Genomic DNA, 23,054 nt, shown 5'->3' with positions numbered 1-23,054 from the left:
AACGGGCATTAACAGTAACCTTTGCATGTTATGTATATGCTTGAGGCCAAAAGAGGCGTAAATCCAGATAGAAAACTTTGAAGTGTGCTTTTTAGCGGAGATTTAGGCTGACATGGGGATGGTGTGCATTTTACTTGGGTTGTGTTTAATAAGACTAAAAGCGTTGCTCACACACATAAAGAGTATTGAGATTGAATAAAGTTAATATAATGGATAGAGCCCAGAACAGGATAATACATAAGTAAAATCAAATGTAATGTTTGATTTCACTTTTATTGGGAAACAATCAGGTTAGAAATGTGAGTAACCTATGTTTAAACTGTGAAAACACTCTCCACATACATTAAAACTGTGCAACTCTGAGTGGGCCATGCAATCAAGCAACTGTTACATATCTGTATTAAACTAGCCAACATAGACTCACCACCACATGATGTTGCCCTGCAGCGGGGCAGAAAATCATTTGCAAACCAGGGATCTTATGTTGATTATCATATTCTTACTTATGTACACACACACACACAGAAGGAAAAATTTCAAAACAAAACAAAAACAACTTCACAGTAACCTGTCAAGCACAGGAGCAAAATAAAAATCTTTTGGGCTCTGTTAAAATTTCTTTAGTAAAAGTGTAAAAGGCCAAACCTAAGAGGTTGGGCAACCCGGAAAGTCCCTCCAGTATCAGGAGTTAATAGTCAGGAAACATTCTTCACTTTAACGCCTTTTTTTTTTTTTCTGAAAAACCACTGACTCATAGATGCAGATAGACATACAAGTGCACATACATCCAGATGTGCATTTAGACATTAAAAGTGTAGAGACATGTACACACAGATTGGCAAATCGGTACAGAGTCTAACTGAAGAGCTTAACAAAGCAGACGTGGCAGTAGGGTTTGTGATTTTGCCTGATATGATATTGTGAACTAACTTTGAATAATGACAGGAACCTGAGATGAACACAGTAGGTTAGTAAGGTGTAGCAGAGAGAGGCTGTTTGTTTTCTATCCCTTACAGGAGAAGATTTCCACTAGAGAGGGACCCAGAAGAGGAGCGGAGATTACCTAAGCATGAAGTGTTTTCAAGTGGGGGCTGGTGTTTAGTACTAGACCACCTAGAGGACAGGAGGTTATTGTCTGATTTGCTGAGTCAGGGGGCGGCAAGAGAGGGTCAGAGCGAAGGTAGTGGACGTGGGAATGGTGTAGTGACGTCTTTGGAAGACGTCAAAAGGGGGAATTGTGGAATTACAGGGATTATTTTACATAACCATCATCTTTGTCATTGCATTAATTATCATTTCATCCAAGTGTTTATTGAAGCTGCTGGCATTATGTTATAATTGATATTATAGGGGTTATCATAATCAAATATTAACATGTTTATTACAGGTGCAGTTATAACTACTTTAAAATGATTGAGTTAATATATATATATCATAACTCATATGCTGAGTATATTGTTACAGTAAAATAGTAGCTGAGCAAAGGCCTGAATGTATTCAGCTTCTTGTGGCATTTGAGTTTGCTTAGTTACAGGTGACGGAAGGATGTCCAGTCCATGGTGACCTCAAAGGCCTTAGGTCATCACCATATTCGGAAGAGTATGCCACAAGGAGGAACCTCTATGTTGCATTTAATTCTTAAAATACATGAATGTTCTGTACATGCAAATTATGTGCTTGTAAACGCAAGAAGGGGCGTTACAATACCCTGATGTTATAAAAGCAATCTAGAGTGTATTTTGGGTAGAGATGTACAACTGTTTTGCAGTTTGCACCTCTCCACGCGGCGTGAATTCATTAAAATCAATGGTTTGAACCACCTCTTCTGGACTATCATTGTTTTACTCTCATCCTCAATTTCGAACCCGTAACAAGCCCAAAATAGGTCTTCGTAGGGTGTGTCTGGTGTAAAGTTGGATATTTTAACATGAGAATCTTTGAGGATTGACTCTGTTTGGCTCGAGCTGCCATTGGAGGAACGTTATCTTTTACCATGTCGGATCATTTTTCACAGACAGCTGCTTAAAAGCAGGATGAACGTCAAGACTTGTGCGCAGTGGAGTAAATCGGTAAATCATTTAAGCTGCTTTCCAGAAGAAGAAGTTTTATTTATTTATTTGTGGGTACAAAGTCACAGTGAACTGTACGTGCTGTTTCCTTTGTCGGTGTGATTGGATGAAATGTGTCACTTAAAGAAGAGTGACTTTCAGTTTTGTTTTTTGCAATTAAGATCCTTCTGATCAGATCCGTTTTACGCACCAGCTGCTCACTGCAAGATATCTTATCAAAAAGTCTGTGAGGAGCGATAGGGGAGAAATTAATTTCAGTGAGAGCTGCAGTGCTGAACATTCAAACTGTTGAGTCTAAGTACAACTTGAACGGTTTTATTTTGTCAATGATTAAACATCCAAATTTTTTTAAATTGACATTCAATTTACAAACAGGTTTGAAAAAGTAATTTTTTAAATGTGTTTTTTAAATAATCGGCCATGTCTTCACTCACTGTCCGTATTTTTTCACTCTTCTTTCTTTGAGTGTGTTGACATTTTAAAAGTATCTATGTGTAGCAAATATTTGACACTTTACTGTCTGGTGAGGCTCACACTGGATTTCTGAAATTCAAAGTTCCTCCACAGATGTAGGAGTTAAAAATGTATATACCATGGCACACATCCATAATACAAGACAAAATCATAAAAAGGAAATTTTGCATTTCTATAGGACAGCATTATGCTGGAAAGAGAGAGAGAAACAGTAACAAAACAAACGTGTGGCCTGAAACAGCCAGGAAGACAGGGAGACCATGACACTGTTACTGTTACCACGATGGTTATGTTTTTGTTTACATGCATGTAATTTTGTCTGTAAACACGACAGCTCAAAACCTTTGAATGAATTCCGATGACGTTGTAGGGACGCAGCGTGCGGTCATGTTAACAATCCACTAGTGTTTGTCTCACAGGTCGACTCAAAGATTTATTGGCCAGATTTTGACAAAAAGCTTTATAACTTAGAAACTATGACTCTTACAAATGTGCTGTGTATTGCTAAGCAAAAATTACTGTATAAAGATCACATCTGACCTCTGACCTCTCCTCAAATATTGTCAGCCTTTCATAAAATGTTTGTTATATTTAAAACTATGCTTAAAATTCTACCGCTGTTGTTATTGGGAACATTTAGGAAATTATACTAAACATCACATTATAGTTTGCATCCAAACATCGCATTTGACCTCTGACCTCGCCGCATTTCACATCTGCCTTTTTGTCAAGTTGACTCCAAATGGTGTTATATCTTTAAAGAAAGTATTATCAGGAGAACTAAAATGAGCTGCTTAGTTAGAAATATACTGCAGCATAGTATTATTTAATAAGCTCAAGTTATTCATGTCCAGTGTTTTATGAATCAGTACCTATTGTCCATAACTTGCTCCTACATAATGTTTGTGTAGTCAAAGTGAACGTCTGTCATGCTACCCTTGTCTGGTTTTAGCTGCACTACAAACATCTTAAATTACAATTAGAAAGAACAAAGAAAATAAAATGAATATTAAAAAATATATGATACTATTCTCTTTAAAGTAAATACAGGTCAGAGGGGGACCTGCCTTGGTGGATGTTTGCACTCTCAGATTGCTTCTTGTTATTTATTCAGTATACTATACTAGTAGTACTTTCAACCACTCCCTTATTTTCAAAGGAGGTTCAATGGCAGATGGATCTACGTGTTTGATTTCGCACAGATTTTATGCAGGATGCCCTTCCTGACACAGCCCTCTCATTTATCCAAGGCTGAGACCAGCATTAGGAGCCCACTATAGCTTGTGGGGCGATCGTGGCTCAAGAGTTGGCAGTTCGTCTTGTAATCGGAAGGTTGCCGGTTCGAGCCCCAGCTCTGACAGACTCGGTCGTTGTGTCCTTGGGCAAGACACTTCACCCGTTGCCTACTGGTGGTGGTCAGAGGGCCCGGTGGCGCCAGTGTCCGGCAGCCTCGCCTCTGTCAGTGCGCCCCAGGGCAGCTGTGGCTACAATGTAGCTTGCCATCACCAGTGTGTGACAGTAGTGTAAAGCGCTGTGGGGTCCATAGGGACTAAGTAAAAGCGCTATACAAATACAGGCCATTTACCATTTGTGACGCCCCTGAGAGGATTTCTGTCTCCTCCTGGAATCAAACCAGGGATCAGTTAAATGTATTAACCACTACACCATGGAGCCTCTGTCTATAGTCTGTTTTCAACACAAAGCTTATATATTCATCGGCATCAGTTTCTCTTCATATCAGCAGATATCGGTAGAAAAAAATCTGTTCTCATTTTTCTCTTATACAAGTAGATTCCAGTAAAATGTATACTCAAAAACAGGTCCTCTAAGACTGTTACAAGTCACAGGCTTTCATGTTATGAGATCATACGATGAAAGTGACACCTGAGACACATCTGGAACACCTGGAACATATTTATTTAAATTATCATTCAGATGTATCCACATACATGTTTCTGTTAATCAACATTTATGACATCTGAGCTGAGTCTATAAATCTCACGCAGTTTCCTCTTGCTGCCACTTGGTGCCGCCTGTGCTCTTTGTTTCCCTAAAGCAGCTAACTCATCATCAGGCATGATGGTTTTTGAAAATGGAGTATCACACAGGTGATACTTGGGTGTCAGATATGATGCACTTGGCTTTACAAGGTTTATTATGTCATATGAGACTGAGAGCTGTATGTTTTGTTAGTCTGTAATGATGTTAATGTTGTGAATTTTATACTTATGTATTTTCCCATATTTTTACTGCAACTCTTTTTATTAACAGACCAGACACTGCAGGTGACAATGAGGTATTAAAAATCCTCTCTTTAAGAAGTTTTAGTGACCCAGCTGTGGCTTTCTATCAGTAAATATATGTGCACCACCAGGAAAAATAAATAAGCTCACTTTAAAGCGTTCACCTTTATCCGTGGCTTTTCATATGAGTAGAGTCAGTTTCAGCTGTATAAACAGCAGCATGACGACTCCAGTCAATTAACCCGTTTATCATTGCAAACATATACACTGAACCCGGGAACTTAGGCGTGTTTGGAATCACATTAGAATCTGCTAAAGCCATCTGGATCCTGGATTTGATCTCAGGCTCTTCTGTTAACAGTCTTCATATCCTCCCCCAAGCTTGCAAAGGTTCCTCTGGTAATTATGCTTGCTGTTGTTTTTTTCTCACAATATGAAAAAACAAAGTTACTCTCTGAAAAAAAATTCCTTCAGTTTGGCTCTCAAAGGGCAAAAAGACCATCAGGTTTCAGAAATAAGCCAACAAAAGCTACTTTTTCCAATAAAAATAAAAATAAACTCAGTTTGTTTTCTCAGAAGCACTCGTTTATTGTGACTGAGTTACAATGACTGAAACTATGTGTGGCAAGTTACCTTTATTTATTATTTGTTTAATTTTAGGAGCAGATAATAACGTGTGCATGATGTTAGAGTGAGCTCAGCTCATGTAGCTTAAAGGGTGCAAAACATTCAATATGCCAGAGTACTAAAGTTTAAAGATTTGTTAAAACGGTATTTCCAAAACCAGCAAAAATTATAGAGAAACTATTTTGTGCAGCAGCCAGTTTCAGCTTTTGTTTGACTCGTATGAAGTGAACTTCAAACCTTGATCTTGGTCCTTTTATAAGATAGTTTTTTATGTTCCCTTGAACGAATTTCAGTAATAACTGCATGAGAAGAGTTTGTTCATGTTTAAGTTTGTGTCAGTGTTGATTGTGTCTGTAAGTAACTAATGAACATGTGCTGATCATCTGCAGTGTTCTGCTGAGTCCTGGGATTCCTCCTGATGGATCAATTCATTACACCTGCACTCCCCAACAGCAGCAGCTTCTCCTGGCAGGATCAGCACCACAGCAATTACAAGTACTGCACAGGAACAGCTCAAGACCAGGCCTTCAGTCTGACCACCAGAATAAACCTGATCCAGGGAGGCCCCCAGACCAGGACGAGCAGCTCCCAAAGGATCCACTGCCAACGTCCTCAGACCAAAAGATGGTTTGAATGTTGGGGATGACTGCTGTAAAGTTGAAGCATGAATGAAGAGGACCAAACACGTCCTCCTTCATACACGCAGACTAGATAAAATAATCAGCTGCAAACCTAAAAATAGACGTCAGTTAAGTCAACAACCACATACCTGATTAACATACAGTTATACGATGCTGCTGTAGCGCTGAAGCTGTACAGTAGGCCGTTAGGGAGATGTGATATGATCTCCCAGTCTGTCAGCGAGGAAACCACCAGTTAATATTTAATCAGCAATTTAGTTTGCCTTTCAAATATTCATGAAATCTAATCAACTTAATCACGGTGTGATCGTTATTTCACAGCGTAATGAAACTCCCCGCCAGTTCACTCAACTGTGTCCAGGGTGGCTGACTTCACGCCGTCGCTCTCTAAAACAATAAAACTGACACACACACACACACACACACACACACACACACACACACACACACACACACACACACACACACACACACACACACACACCTAAAGATGCAGGCACACATGCATCACATAAAAAACAATGTAGCTGACTAGGAAAGGAGAAGAGAAACCAATAAATAAACAGATTAGTGTGAAAGGAAGCAAAAAAGGAAAGAAGAAAGGATAGAAGTAAGAAAGGAGAAATGCTATAAGAAGGAAGGATATAAAAACAATGAAAGAAGGAAGAAAAGTCAAGATGAAGGCATGGTACTTTATAGGGAAGGATACGGGAAGGCGGTATGAAAGGAAAGGAAGGTAGAAAAAAGACTGTAGAGAAGAAAGGAAAGAGAAATACACGAAAAAAGGAAGGAAAGAAGGGACTGAGGAAGGATGGAAGGTCGCATGAAAGGAAAAAAACATATAGAAGAAACAAAGAAAGGATACCAAGAAGGAATTGATGGCATATTGAGGAAATATTAAGAGAAGGAAGAAAAAATAATGAAAACAAAGAAAGAAGGGAATAAGGAAGGAAAAAGTAAAGAAAGGAGGAAGGGAAAGAAGGAAGAAGAAAAAAGGAAGGATGAAGGAAGGACAAAGGTGGAAGGATAGATAAGAAACAAAGGAACAAATACAGGACGGAAGGAAGGAAAGAAGGAAGCTGCGTTGTTTTTCAGCTTTGCTGTTATTCTGCCCCCTGGTGGCTAAAAAGCCACATAAAGCATCTTTAAAGATTATTGGACAGTTTTTGCACAACAAAAGGAAATGAGATGATCAATATGAAAGATATACTCAACTTCACACTAAACAGACTCATAAATTATTGACGCCATCAGCCATAACTCTGACTTTAGGAGCTGTTTGCCATTTTTAGAAATACATTTATTCCCTTTCTTGCCAGGAGTTAGTCAATACGACTCTTGGGGGGCCGAGCTAGCTGTCCTCCCGCAGAGCTTCCAGTCTTTATGCAAAACTAAATGTGCAGCTGGGAGTTTTGCATACTGATGTGAGCGGGGTATATCAGTCTGCTATTTTATTATCCGAGTATTTTCTTTTTTATGTTACAGCTTCTTCAGATGTTTGGCTTGGGCTTTAAGTGGTTTCCAGAAGTTCTCCCCTGAAGGCGAGATGGCAGAGGCATCAGATGGATTGGAGTACCCTTGGAGCATTAATTTTTAGAAAACTTCTCAAGAGTTTATTTTATTCATCTCAAACTGATTAACTTTCCTGCAGTTTTGAGATGAAGCTGTACTTTATGAAACAGATCGAGGCACCCTGAGAGCACGTACCAGTAGATTTGATCCCATGTTGGTGAGGGAGAGCAGGAAACAACATTATGAAGTGTATACACACATGCGCCTCAGAGAAGATCCTGCAGCTTTCTGCTGTGTGCAACAAAATATTATAATATGGCAAGAAATGATAACATGTACAGCTTCTCCTCCTGCCGTTTCCCGACATCCAATCTGATAAGATGAGATAAAGTGGATGTGAGACTTTAGCATCACGCAGACACAACAGAGAGGCTATTACTGAGTCTGATGAAAAACAGATAGATTGTACTGTATTTCAGCCTGTGGCTAAGATCCCACAGGCCGGGCAGAATGAGGTGCTCTCCAAAATGAGCTCGACATCCCCGCAAATAGGACACAGCAGCTTCCCCGTGTTCTCCTCGGGCCAAGCATTACACTGTACATTAGATCCATCTCAGCGTTCCTCTGTGGAGAGCTGCGGCAGCATGTACGGGATAAACGGAGGTGTATTGTTGTGTCATCTGGAAACATCCCGTGTTATAGAATTAGCATATTTATGCTTCACAGTCCTCAGTTTCTTTGTCTGGCTTTAACCTGGATTTAATTCTCCACAGTTTAAACGTGCTGTTTAATTCAGTTTAAAGCTTCTTAACGTGGGATTCTTCAGTGACTGTGGTCATTGTTGGATTCTTGTTGCTTTGCATTAATTACTGTTTTATTGATGCACATGCAAACACACACACACACACACACAGTGTAGATGACTAGAAAAGGAGAGGGAATTGGGTTGAAGAAAGGAAGGAAGGAATAATTTAAGGAAGGAAGGAAGGAAGCAAGGACAGAAGGAAGGAAACATGATAGAAAGAAAAGAATAGAAAGGCAAGAATAGAAGAAAGGACAGAAGTAAGTATGGTAAGAAAGGAACCAACAAAGGAAGGAATGGTACAGAGAGAGGAAGAAGGAAGGAAAATAGAAAAAAAACATGAAAAGAATGAAGGATGGATAGACATCAGGAAAAGGAAGAAAGGAAGGAATAAAGGAACCTGAAGGGTATAGAGACGGATTAAAGGAAAAGAAAAGGAAGAAGCAAGACAAAAAGAAGGGAAGGAAAGAAGAAATTTTATAGAGAAGGAAAAGGAGGAAAGTTAAGAAGACTGTAGAGAATAAATGAAGGAAAGGGAAGGGAAGAAACAAGACAAAAAGGAAGAAAGGAAGAACAATAGAAGGTAGAGAAGCAAGAAAACACAGGAAGGCAGAAAGGAAGGATTGAATATGTATTTGATTAAATTTGTAGGAAGCACTCCTGCTGCTCATCACTGTGTGAAGGATAGACTGTATCTAAACGATGGACTTAGCTTCAGGCAATGTAACAAATTACTTTCTATAACTAAAGTTTTTAAGCATTTTTAAACTCTAATGAGTAACGTGTAGTTACTGCTGACTTACTCCCTCGGTCTCTCCTTTTTCCTTGTTCTAGAGTCCATGTTGTTTCCTCCAATTAGATGTTGAATTATTATTATTATTATTATTATTCTCTCTTTTTTCTTTTCTTTTAGACAAACCTGCTGCATCCTGCGCTTGAGGCCTTGTTACAGTTTTCATCTTGTTTTCCACCCACCTGCCTTTTCCCTGTCTGAATACCAGGTCTCTTTAGATGAAGCGTGACAACCACTTTGCGTAACGTCAGCCTCATGGGATCATTAGTGTGACAATAAACTTTGTTATTTTGTTTTTTTGAGGGGGGTTTTCTCTTTATTTTCAGCTCCTGTGTCAGAATACAGAATTTATAGTCTGCATAAAGACTGGAAGCACTGACAGCTAGGCTGGTCCCCAAAGAGCCTTATAGATTATCTCTTGCTAAGAAAGAGAAAATAGCAATGAAAAACACGATTGATGACGCTCAAGAAGATCTCACAACCATAAATTTGAATAAATCTCACATATTGATCGCCCGATTATCTTTTGATGTGCAAATCTGGCTGATTTAACCTCTTTGAAACTGTCATGGGTGACACAGAGCATCATTAGCATCCTTTAAAGCAGAAACTTTAAAGAAATGTTATTACAGCTTTCCAGTGCATATGGGATTCATGTCACCCAAACACAAATGATCCCAGAATGAAGTTACAACTGCAGCTTCACCCTTTCCATGTCTGTCAGATGCTGCGGGCGTCACAGAGTAAAAAGCATTTAAAATTCATGTTCTGGGGCAAAGTCGGTAAAGTTTCCTTTGAAAAAATTCAGATTTGACTGTTAACTTTATATCAGCAATGTTTTTATGTGACCACTTAAAATAAGTTCATATTCAATAATACTTCAAAGTAAATGCCTAAATATGTTCCTGGAGGCATTTCATGGCAGTTTCTGATCTGCTGACAGTTTAAAGGTGGACTGTGATTGACGCTGTGACATCATCCATTTATTTTGAACTGTGTGTTTTGAAGCCTCGGCTTTGGCGTTTTGGCTGCCAACATGTTGCTTCAAGCCAGAAGTTATCATATTTGGATGAGAAGGTAGAGTACAAATTTATCCTTTAACAATGCCTATTTTGGTTCGTAAGCTGTATTTTTATATGTGCTTTAAAGTCCTGAGTTTCCTTTCTGGTTAAGAGATCTTAACATTTTCCTGTAGTTCCCAGGATCCAGCTTCTTTAAGCAGGATCCTGGGAACTACAGGAAGATTTTAAGCAGGCACGATCAGTTTGAAAATACAGCACTCATATAGTACATATATTTATTTGATGGTTAGTCATGTTCCACCAACTTCTCTACGTACAAATTAGAGAAACCCTTCAAATAACTAAGGGAGTCTTAAAGCTACCTTCGGTCCATTCCTCCTCTCCTGCTGAGCCACACTGACAGAAGAAACTGTACACAGTCGTATAAAAACACAGCAGTGGAGCTTCGGGAGTCAGCAAGGTGAACGCTACAGAAAATATGAATCCCAGAAGCTCGACACGTGGCGATAAACAAAGAGGAAGAACACCTCGTTAAAATCTGAAAAGAGTCGGTGACTGGAAACCTTCAAAGAAAGAAATGGAAACTCAGACACGGTCGGCGAGGAGGGCTGAAATGATGAAGTGTGATAGCAGCAAGAGTTAAGTGACGGTGAGGAGCAAAGCAGAGGGGATGAGTAGATGCAGATGTAGCACAGTCAGATTATCAGTTTGAGGAAGGTGATTGGCAGGGATTATAGAGCCATTGTTAATTGAATGTAAGGTTGAAAGGACAGGAAATGAGAGGGGATTATGCAAAAGAGACATTATGATGCAAAAGAGTTTCAATTAGAGCAGAAAGCTTCAAATGTCTTTTTAGATTCATCATTATGAATAGAAATGTATTTTTGAGCATGTGTTAGTATTACGGGGGGGTTGCTGTCATTCCCAGTCACTTCCACTTTGTTATAATGCTGATAACAGCTGATTGTGGAATATTTAGAAGTGAGGAAATTTCATGGCTGGACTTCCTGCACAGGTGGCGTCCTATCACGGTACCACGCTGTAATCCTCTGAGCTCCCGAGAGTGACCCGTTCTTTCACAAATGTTAGTAGGAGCAGTCTGCATGCCCAGGTATTTGATTTTATACACCTGTGGCAATGGAAGTGACTTGAACACCTGAATTGAATGATTTGGATGGGGGTGTGAATACCTTTGGAAGCTTAATGTATTTAATATATCACAGATTTTCACACAGGACGCCCTTCCTGCTTAGTGTCACCTCCCGTCCTGAACCAGGGATTGTTTCACATGTTTGAATGTGAACGTTTGAACACTTGATCATTTTTCATTTTGGTTTAAAGTGCTCCTCTGAACCTGCTCATAAAAACTACTGACGGTGCTTTGAATTCAGCGTTGGCAGGTCTCCTCTGTCATCTTTTAGACAGCACTGCATTGTAAATACACCTTGTCTCTTTGCCTTTTTTTCCCTTTAATTAGGACACAGTTTATGCATACATGAAAATCTTTCATCCTCTGCCTCTTTCTCACTTCCATAGGGTCGGTTTTGAAGCCTGCAGACCTCAAGCAGGAGACACAAAGAAGATAAAAGTGTAGCACGACGAGAAGTTCAGTTTGTCTCCTGCTGTTTCTGAAACAACACAGCGGGAGCAGCTCGCTAACCTACATTTCAAGCTTTAATGTTTAATATGTGCGTGTGTGTATTAAGTGTTATATTGTTGCATGTATGCATAACTGTCACATGTACAGCACAGTCCATATTTATGTGTGGCCACTGCACAGTTCTGTGCATCGGTCAGTCTGTTGTAGGCATTTCATTCAAGTATTTTATAGTATGTGCTTTAATCTTATTATTAATTCATCATTTTTATTAATTCTATGATATCTGGACATTTTTGAGTAAATGTGGAAAATTATATTACAAATCTGAGACTGATAGTTTATTTACAGCCAGAGATTTAACATGTTTTAGTGCTGTAACCATGGGACTAGCTCAGAAACTTCTGGGGTTTTATGATTTCATTTCCACCTACACTAATGTAGAACTGGTTTCATGCATTCCCCCCTAAAAACCCCAATTTGTGTCTAAAAGCTGACACAGTATCAGACCTGGGTCCAGAGCTGGACCTCTGACATCAGCGACCGTGGGAGGAGCTACTCCAGAGAAATTCACCAGCAATCTGCAGATTTTCATCAGTCTTAAATTACTTAAACAAACTGTTTTCACACTCCAGAAAAATTCAGGGGAGTCACGTCTGCATATTTTCAAAATTGTCCTTTTCTCATATGAAGCACACAGCAGGAGGGAGTCTGCTTCAGCATTCGTGGAGGAGCCGTCTGGATAGAGCGTGTGGGACGCGTAAACTCAAAAGCAGCACATTGTTTGGACTGGATGCTTCTCGCACATTGGCTAAGTCTGACATCACGCAGGTTATTGATGGGCTGATGTCCAGTTTGACCACATTCTCATGTGCACCTCAGTCAGAGGATGTGTGGAACGGTTCAGTGCTGCAGAGCAGCTCACGTGATGTTCAGTCCTCAAACGGCTGGTTTCTCTGCTCTCTTTCCACAGTCCAAAGACATGCATGGTAGGTTAGTTGGTGAAAATGATAACTTTGAATCCTCTGACCACATGCTTCAAAGGTTCTCCATCTTTCTCAGAAACACTGATATTCCTCTGTTTTCTCCCCTAACATCAATATTCTGATGCTTATGTTTGGTTGTAGTGTTCAGACACTAGTTCAGCGCCCCTGTATGATTTACAAAATGTGCCACTGACCACCAGCTGATGCCACCAAACTCAGTGATGCTGAATCACAGCCCTTTCTCTCCTCATGATGTCACAACCTCAGCAGTCGCCCGCCTCCAAAAGCCGGCAGCGGGAGAGAGAAGTCAGTCACTGTGCAGGGCTTCCTGCTGCAGAGCTGCACTCTGATTCATTTGTTTCAGGCCAGCAGAAGAGAAGAAGCAGCAGAAGGACAAACTAGTGGGAAAATAACAATAACAGAGGAAAAAACATCCCTTAAATGGCACCGGGGACCTGCAGCAGAAACATGGAGCAGTCAGACTGTGACCTAAAAGGAAAGTCTAAGAGGAAGAGGAGGAGGAGGTGCAAAGGCAAAGGTGAGTCGAGCAGCTGTGATTGTTGAACTTTATGTGGGAAACAGATGATGATGGTGACACAGTTATTTGTGGCTGTATTCTGTGAGCTTCGGTCTTTTTTACTCCACTGATGAAATTCTTACACAGGCTTTGTTTTGCTCTGCCGCTACTGCATCACATTACATCACTTACAGCGAGTGCATTTAGGAAGAGATATTTTACAATTTACTACAGTCCACCTGCTGTATTTGTGAGTTCAAGAAGAGCATTTACAGGAAAAATAAAGCTTATTGCTTTAGTCTCTGGGTTTTGTGATGATTTCAAGTGTTTGGTTTTCTGCTAACTTGAGCTTTGATTTGGTTTTGCTTTTGTCCTTCGCTGTTTCTCTGTCTTTATGTGGGGATTTTCCTGCTGTCTCTGAGTTTTGAATCCTTGTTTGGGTCTTTCTTTGTTTGTTGGATCCTGTTTGTGGGTCCTGGCTTGGTTTTGTTATTTGGGGGGTTAGACTGAATTTTAGCTGCAAGCATAGTTTCAGAAATAGTCAGCTGTTACCACTGAGAGACCTTTTGGGCTGTTATCAGACTTTTTTACTAATGCTAAATCCCATGTAGAGGTGTAAATAAAAACTAATTAAAAGCTGCTGGACACCTGGATATTAAGAGCATGCTATAGGGATAGAGATTTCTCGTTGAGGTTTAACCAACCAATAAATGTTGTTTTATAGCAAAATCAGTGGTTGTGTGGCCGAGTGGTCTATGGTGCTGGATTAAGGCTCCAATCTCTTTGGGGCCGTGGGTTCGAATCCCACCACTGCCAGGCCTTTAGTGGCTCCACATGTTCTCCTATGCTTTACATGTTTGCCTTCCAAGCTGTGAACTGAATTTTCAAAATGGTTAAACTGGTTATCTACTCTGCATATTCACATGAAAGGAGTGGGCTTGGCACCATCTAACTGATCTAAAAAAAAGAGTTTCTTCTGTCTACAGTAACTGCTCCCTATGATGGAAATTGCTTCAGTTTGTCAGCAGATCAAAGTGAAATTAATTTCATTGTACAGGTTTTTGTTCTGTCTTCTAGTAGCTGTAGTTCAGGTAAAAGAGACTTAAATGCAGATTAGAATCACATATAAACCTGTTGGCAACTGACAGTGGTACAGTTTGCCCTTCATTCACTGATTTTAGTAAATTATGGCTTAACAATCTATATGATACATAAAGCATGCTGTAAGGAAAACACTCAGTGATTTTAAACATAAACGCTGAGCGTAACCTGCTCCCCAAGGTTTAAGTTTGTATTCTATCAGCTGCTGTTTGAGAGTAAAGATTAAATATAAAAGTGATTTCATACCTGTTGATCTTTAATCTGTAAGAAGTGACCTTCCTAGTACAGAAAGCCCAGGATTGATCCTGAGGTTATCCGGATAAGATCCTGCTTCATAGTACAGACTTCTGCTGTGGCGACGCCTTAAGGTACACAGACCTTACAGGCTCTACATCAAGCGGGTCACTGGCAACCTGTTTGGAGGATTGGATATTTGGTATATCCAAAAAGAAATGCTTTGACCCTGTGCACTGCTAAATTTAATATAGCATATTGCACAAGCACTGCTATATTATATTTGTATTACATACAACAAAACCTTATCCCAGCTCCGACCCTAAGCAGGTCATGGTGACCTGGTGGATGTGAATCAGTCTTATTTTGGGATTGGAAACCGAAGCACTGATGCAGACACTGGGATTGTTTCTCCCTCTGGAGCAGTTAACAAGTCAGGGATCATCTCATCTTATTAACTGCAGTCAAACTCAAACTTCAGCTCTAAATGATGCAAAAAATTCTTTATTCATCCCTTATGGTCCAGTCGGTTTCTGAGTGATTAAGTCAGGTTGTGCAAACTTCATAGCACTGGAAATCGTTCATTTTTAAGCCCATAAATAAAAACTTTACATGTTTTTATCACCATGATAATCTGATCAAAGTGCCAATGCTAACACAGATATATAGCAACAAATGCAAATAGCCTGAGCTAAAGTGTATGTATAACTGGTTATTTGACAAACTGAATTAAAACAGATGTGCTGGGTTAGATTTTGTTAAGATCCGTTTGTCTGAATGGCAGAACAGCACGATGTCTGCATGCAGGTTTCAGCTTTCTGTCAGACTGATGATAAAAAGTCTTCCTGAGGTTTAGGAGCTGGTGTAAAAAGCCAAATTGGTACAGTTGCTATTTAACCACGTGACATCAGTCAGGACACTCACATATCTGCCCTGGTGATTATTGTTTTCAGCTTTAATGTGATATTATGTCGTCTTCAGTTGGTGAAAGTCTGCAGAGTGTCTCAGGTGTATGCTCCCTCTCTGTCTCCGTGGTTCAGACTCTCTAGAGAATCTTTTCTGCTTGATTTGTTTGTTTGCTGTTTTTGTTCGTTCATTTCTGGGCTCCTATCAGCGTTTATAACTGTAACACAGGATAAGCCAAACCCAAGTGCTGATCAAGCAACAAAAATGTGAACAATGCAATCATGGCAACGCAGCGCATCTCAGGCATGTTAATCAATTAAAGAAACCAGAGACGAAAATGAAGATGTTAAAAGAAGAAGTCCTTACAGGAATACAGCTGCTGGCACAGCCGACAGCGACACCATCACCTCCGTTCATCTCCATTTTTTTTAGATTTTACATGCAATTACTAAGAAGACAGCAGTGTTGGGTAAACAGTGGTTATTTGAACTCCCTTTAACGTGACCACTTCTGTATTTTTAACACTGATTGCAAAAAAAATAAGCACTTGTGAGAAAGGACAGAGGCGATTATGACTCAAAAGTGTCAATGAAGTTTTCAATTTGCTCCTATTTCCACTTTCTGTGTCCAAGAAGTCCCAGCGTGCAGCCAAAAATGTTCACTTTCTGTTTACTCGTGTGAGTATAAATGTCTCATCAGGATATGAGCTCCGATAATCATAATTACAGTGGTCTGACCAACAGGTCAGCCTTTTAGGATTACACTGGCATTGTTCTGCACATGATAATCCTCGGTAAATGCTGCAGATTACTCCATGATGGCCACGGTATTAAATCCAGCAGTTATTCAAAGTGCGCAAAGCCTTTTCCACTTTCATTAATGACCCGTTGGCCTTTTTTGTGCATCAAAGCGTGTCCTCTACGAAAAATAAATGCCTCCAGAAAATCATTAGTCCCCACAAATCCCACTATTTTCGGACCACAATGCACTCAGCTAATGCTTCCACAGTATCCAACAATGAGCTGTACTTTAATGCCAGCTGTCATTTTAGAAACAGAAGGTGGCATCTTTTTCTCAAATGGCAAACGTCTCCGCTTACAATGGAGCTCTGTGAGCGCGCAGCAGGAGGGAGACTCGTGTCGTGCGACTGCTGTGCGCTCAGTAATTCAGCAGTGTTTGAGTTTCTCTGTTCTTCTGAGACTGTGTGAGCTTCTAGACAGCTGGATGTATAAGCAAACTGTCACTCAAACAAGTAAATGGGGAGGGGAAAAAGAGGAAGTAATCACATGGGATTACCAAGTCTTTTCTGTTTACAGTGTTACAAAAACATCAAATTTAATTTAAAAGGAAGTTGAATGTTTTTCTGAGATTTCCCGTTTTCCTTTAACTCTCTTATAAAGCCTTTATGTGCATTAAAAGGTGAGAGAGTTCAGAAAACACTGCTGCTGAACTCTGCAGGAACATTTCCACATCACTGGCAGCAGCGGCTAGTTTGGCAGAGCCTATTCTTCGCTCACAGTTTGGTTCAAACATGAACAGCCATTACGCATCCACCCATATGTGAGGGTTCACGTCGGTCCGGATGACGTATTTTTCACCATCGGTTGGGTGAACACGAGGCTCCTCGCACACATTTGTCTACCTTCCAAATCATGGTGAGAGCACAGACACAGCAAGGCTAAGCAGGATATTCCAGACGCCCTTCTCCTCAGCAGCGCTGAACAGTCCCTCATGGTGGATCACAAGGCACTCCCAGGCCTGATCTCCCCAGCAAGTTCTGGGCTTGCTCCAAAGTCTCCTCCCTATTGTTGTGTGCTCAAGGAAGTTCAACTGGCTCCTTCCAACACAATGTAGGAGTGGTTCTTCTCTTAGCTCCCACTGGGCGTCCAAGGTCCTCGGCCTATCAGCCTGCCTCAAAGGCAGAGAAACACATTTCAGCCACTTGAATTCACAGCTTCGCTCTTTCGATCATTTTTGAAGACTAGATGAATGTTGGAGCTCTCTCTTCACCACTTCAGCCGAGCCTGCATTACTGCTGATGCACCAATCAACGGGTCCACCTCTCACTCCACCCTCCCATCAGTCATGAATAAGACACTTGACTATCTCGCTTGGGGTTATTTCTCTCGCCCAACTCATAATGATGATGCTGGATATGTTGTTCCTTTTAAATGATCCCTGCTACAGTTAAAATGTGAGATAAAACAGTTACACGTGACAAGTTCGTATGATTTTGAGTGTCCCTCAGGTTCCACCCTAAACCAAGATAGCAGTGGCCAAAACGTTTAATTCGGGGCTTCAGGACAACACAAACTAAAGGGTAGTAAGCCGGCGAGGCCTCAGTTCCTGCTATTTAAGTTCACATCTATTTTGTATGTTTAAAATAATTTTTTTTAAATGAGCGTTTTAGCCTAATGAGAGATTTTTATGGTGTGGAGTGAAGGTGGTGGAGAAGATGACCCAATAAGACAAGAAGTGAAAGCCAGGGAGAGATACACAAGGAGAAACAATTCCAAAATAAAACAGGAAAATATGATAAAAAACATGGAGAAGATGGAGGGAGGGAAAGGCTGGAGACGCACAGAAACATTAAAAATCAAAACAGGAATAAAAACTCAACATATTCCAAAAAAATCCAGGACCATGACATTTATAAACCGGTGGGTTTCATATCGATGACGTCTGTTTTTAATACACAGATCAATAGTCATACATGACACTGAGTACTGCACCGTATTGTAACCCCCTAAATAAAGTTCTGAATCTGCAAATGAGCACAGCCCCGTGGAGCTGCACTCGCAGCTTATTCACCTTTTTCTGTCCCCATAATTAAGGCACTCAGCTGTCACCTATATTCCTCCACAGGGAGGAGGTTATTTTGAGATATTTTACAGCAGTTTCAGGAGATCAAGCGAGGCAAAGTAAAAGTCAGAGAAGAGAAATAATGGGAAGCACAATTACGTCAAAAGATGCGCAAAAAGCTCAGAAACAGAGAGGCAACAAAACCAGCAGGGTAGTTTTCACCTGGACCGGAGTTCACCTTGAAATAAAAACACGAGTGAGTTGATTAAAGAGGAAAAAATCAAGAAAATGTCAAGAACTTTCTAGATGCAAAGCCGCTGCATTTCAGCTCGTTTATTACAGCATGCTGTGAGGACCCTCTGAGCACAGACTGCAATGAAATTACTTTGTTAATCTGGATTTTTATCTTTTTTTTGTCTGGGTACAGATGAACTTTTTGGGAGCATTTCAGTAAAAATAAACTGCCATTTGGCTGTAAAAAAAATCCCCTTCTGTTGCCTTTTCAGTCAAATTAACAAACTGTCATTTGTTGGCTGTAAAGTCTCGTTGGAGAAATGATTTGATTGTCCTGCTTTCAGCGAGGATTATGATTCTCCGACATGCGACAAACAGCTGCTGTCTGTGACGGCTCTGTGTCATGACGTGGCGTGTGTTTGGCTATATTTGTATATTGGATGCATTTTGGATAAGTGAGCTCCATCGTGCAGTCAAACTTAGTGGGGCATGTCAGTGCGCAATTTCACTGATGGATTCTTCAATCGCCACACTTCTCTGGGGCTTGGGCTTTGTGAAACCATTAGCAATATGGTTTGTGCGCCCATTCAACTTAATTGCAGGGATGCTCAGCGGGTAAAGTGTGGCCATAACTCTGCAAACGTTAGGGGTCCCATCTTCTCTGCAGCTTGGAAGGACAGTGCCGCAGCTGAGTTTTGATCCCCAATGGGGCTGAAGCAGTGACAGAAAAAGTCACTGATATTTTTATTGCAAAATCCTGAATTTTTATTTTTAATTTGCACTTTTAATAGTAAATTATAAAATAAAAATAGCAAATGTGATTAATTTCAGGCTGACACTGCTGTGAAAAAGTATTTGCCCCCTTCTGGATTTCTTAGGTGGTTTTTTTGTCACACCTGCGTGGTTCAAATCATCAGACAAATGTTCTTATTTGACAACAATAACCTGAGTAAATACAAAATGCAATGAAATGAGATGCAGCGAGAATTCCAGGGATTTGAGTTAAGGTTAAGAGCAGACAGGTGAGTTCTGGCAGGTAAGTGAAGATGAATCCTTTCCTTATAGGAGCAAACCAGCCCGAGACAGCAGGTCAGTACTAAACACAAGAGGAGGTCTTCAGCCAACCGAACACGAGACTGAAAAGCAGAAAAAAGGCAACGTTAGGAAGCACACAAGCATGACTGAGCCTGATTACCACAACAATCTGGCAGAGAATGGCTGCTCGAGCGGGTGCTTAAGTACTGGCCGGTCATGAGCAAATCAGAAACAGGTGTGAAAACTGAGAGACCCTGACAGTCGGTGGAGTCCAAGAACAGAGCCTTGGACTCTAGACTGAGGCAAAGTGGAAGTCACAAAATGTGAAATTCTGTTTGGAAAACATGGATGCCACTGCTTCTGGAATTAAGAGGAGAGGGACCATTTGGCTTGTTATCAGCTGGTATTGGAGGTCATTAGTACTTATGGGACGAGCAGCTTGCACATCTGGAAACGCACCATCACTGTTGGTATATGCAGGTTTTACATCAGAATATGCTCCCATCCAAACAACACGTGTTTTAGTCGAAGGCTTTGCATCAACAAGACGAAGCTAAACCAGCTGAAAACATTTGGTGCATCGTGAAACAAACAGATACAACAAAGAAGTCCCAGGACCACTGAGCAGCTGGGTTCAATATCATTCTGTTGTCATTTACATTTTACACAGAGTCCCAACTTTGTTAGAATTTGATTTGTATAGAAACACAAGTGTAGGCTGAGACAACATGCCAGTTTGATAGAATTTAAGATCATATTTTAAGGGAAAAAGGACATTGGTAACATTGTTGCTACAAATGGTTTGTGTATGTATTAAAGACGTGCTTATAGAATAAAACTTTAGGCTCTCCTGTTATCTGTGCACAGTGATCAGAGACATCTACAAGGAATGGTGATGATATTTTCCATAGATCTGATTGTTCAGTAGGCGGTGATTTCTTACCTGATCTTTAATCTAGAGCACAACAACACTGCTCCAGAGATTATATCTGTAGCATAAGTAACCATGGCGATGTAAGCATGACATAGCAAGAAGTAAACCGTCTCCATAACAGCGAACACCCAGGGTTAACCCCGAAGTCACCTGGATAATCCCGCTTTGTAGTACAGATCTGTGGCTGAGTTAAGGCAGCCAGACTTACCCTGTGCATTGACCCCAGAGAGGACTCAAACACAGGACCAGGCAGTCAGAGGAAAAGCACTAAATCCTAATTTTTAATCCAGGCTAATGTCAAAAAGTCAAAAGGGCCAAAAATCAGACACAAACATCACAAGGAATGCAACTGGGACTAACAGGATGCAAAAAATACACAGCGAGAAAATAAAAACACGAGGAAAACTAATTGTAGTACAGTGAAAAACTCAAAGACTGTAATGAAAATGCAACAGTCTGATGGGGAAAAATGGGGAGCATCAGCTGATTGACAGCAGGTGAGGATGTCTAACTACAGTGCAAAACAAGCAGGGATTACAAAATAAGGCAGGACCCAAACTGGCCCCAGTTAAGACCAAATGTGGCCCAAAGGAAAAGACGCCCTGCACACTTTAGCCAGATGGTTTATGAAAAAAGTCTAATCTACAGAAAAAAATGATATATTTCTTTCTTACACTGACAGCAACATTAGATTTAACCCACTCATTTCTCATACTACACTTGGGCTTCGATAAACTAACAAAACAATTAAGCGATTCTCCACCGACAAACACGGCTCACAGTGAGAGATAAGCACCGCCTAATCATTCAAACTGATGAAGTGACAGCGAGTCAGCAGGCGAGGGCATTAAAAGCTGAAGCGAGGCCCATTGTAAGCAGGCAACAGGCTGCCATAGATTACTGCTGCCACTGTTATTGTCTCTCGTTTTAGTTTCATTGCACATCACCGTATGTTTCAGGCAATAATTTCATCACTCATTTCCAAATAATGATCATCAGCTTGTTGATTTGAAAGCAGACGTTTGTTCCCTGAGTGCGATGAGATGAGACGACGTACTGAACTAAATTTAGGCCGGAGAGAAGCTTTGCAGCCTGTTCTCGCTGTGTGGGGAAGAAAATGGTATCTGACATGGATCTGTGGTGAAATCGCAAACACTTAGCTGCAATATTTTAATTAGACAAAATGGAAAAATGGGTTTGAAAGCCAGCACAATACATTTGGAAAAATGCACTCAGCTTGCTGCTATTTATTAAACATTAGATAAAGATTTTAAGCTGTCTTTGTGCTTTCTGCTCTTCTTGACTTCCTAAATATCATCAGTGAAAATACGCAGAAAGTGTCCAAAAGCATTTTATCCGGATTTTGTAGATGTGTTTATCTTTTTTTTTTTATGAAGATTTCACGCGCGTTTGCTCTTGTAACTACAATCACAAGTTATTTTCAGGTGTACTGACCAGGATTTCTTAAATTAGAGTGAGAAGGATGAGACGAAGAGCCAGTCAGAAAATTTACACACATCACAGCACATTTCTGTTGCACTGTTGTGCCTGTATCGCTCTGTTCTGTCTGGTGTTGCACTCTCTTTGTTAAGAGGGGGTTAATGTGGACATGGTGACAAAGAGAAGTGCTTCGCTGTGAGCAGGATTTGAACCTGCGCGGGAAGATCCCATTGGATTTCAAGTCCAACGCCTTAACCACTCGGCCATCACAGCTGCTTGCTTTGGTTTCTTTGCATGTATTGTGACACCACCAACACTAAATCATTTTCACCGATTTCTGCAGTGAATCTCTGCATTGTCTCCACCTGAATCTCGCCTTCTTCACAGCACAGCTTAGGTTTGCAGAGCTGCATGTGAACAAACCACCTAACCCTTTGCACAGACAATGTACAGCTCCTCATACATGAGGTCTAGCACAGTGGTGGAGGGGTGATGATTTGGACTTGCAGTTTTTGAGTCAAGCATGGACTCAGTCACATGAGAGGCCATCTGTCTGACAGTCAAAACGTGGCCAAAATTGAGTCATGCAACAGGACAATGATCCCAAGCACAGCAGCAAATCTGCAACAGAATGGCTGAAAAAAGAAACAAGGTGCTGCAATGACCGAGTCAAAGTCCAGACCAGTGGTGCAAGCTTAAGCAAGTAGTGCACCAACAGCCATACTTGTCAAAAAAATCTTTAGCTTTAAGTTCAGGCATCTACAAGCACAGCCTGAAAAGATCATGATGATATCTTTGGTCGTGGTTATATCTACTAACGACCCAATCAAAACGCAGCGTGCAGTGACATGCTGATTAAGACGCAGCTCATTTGGATAATGATGATGATGTGTAATATCATCAAACGTCTAGTTTCCAAGTCTGTATCCATCACACGTAACATCCTACACAGGTTTTTAGATCCACGTCGCACACTGAAGTGAAACCACAGTGTGCTCGAGCCTTCAGAGGCAGACGGCTCTTTAACCCTGTGACCACAGTGACTCACCTGCTGGTGGACAACAGCGCCATGCTACGTTTGTCAT

At 40.7% G+C, this 23,054-nt stretch overlaps 2 non-coding genes across 2 annotated transcripts; one reads left to right on the top strand and one right to left on the bottom strand.

Annotated features, from left to right (window-relative positions):
• The first annotated feature begins 14,017 nt into the window (after window positions 1–14,017).
• On the top strand, window positions 14,018–14,099 carry trnal-aag. The gene has a single exon. It is a non-coding gene; the product is annotated as a tRNA-Leu (tRNA).
• An 8,061-nt stretch (window positions 14,100–22,160) lies between these two features.
• On the bottom strand, window positions 22,161–22,242 carry trnas-uga. Its single transcript has one exon. It is a non-coding gene; the product is annotated as a tRNA-Ser (tRNA).
• Between the last annotated feature and the right edge of the window lie 812 nt (window positions 22,243–23,054).

This window comes from Oreochromis aureus, linkage group 18, assembly GCF_013358895.1.
Source record: "Oreochromis aureus strain Israel breed Guangdong linkage group 18, ZZ_aureus, whole genome shotgun sequence".
Lineage (NCBI taxonomy): Eukaryota > Metazoa > Chordata > Actinopteri > Cichliformes > Cichlidae > Oreochromis > Oreochromis aureus.
This window is presented reverse-complemented; position numbering and strand designations above follow the sequence as displayed.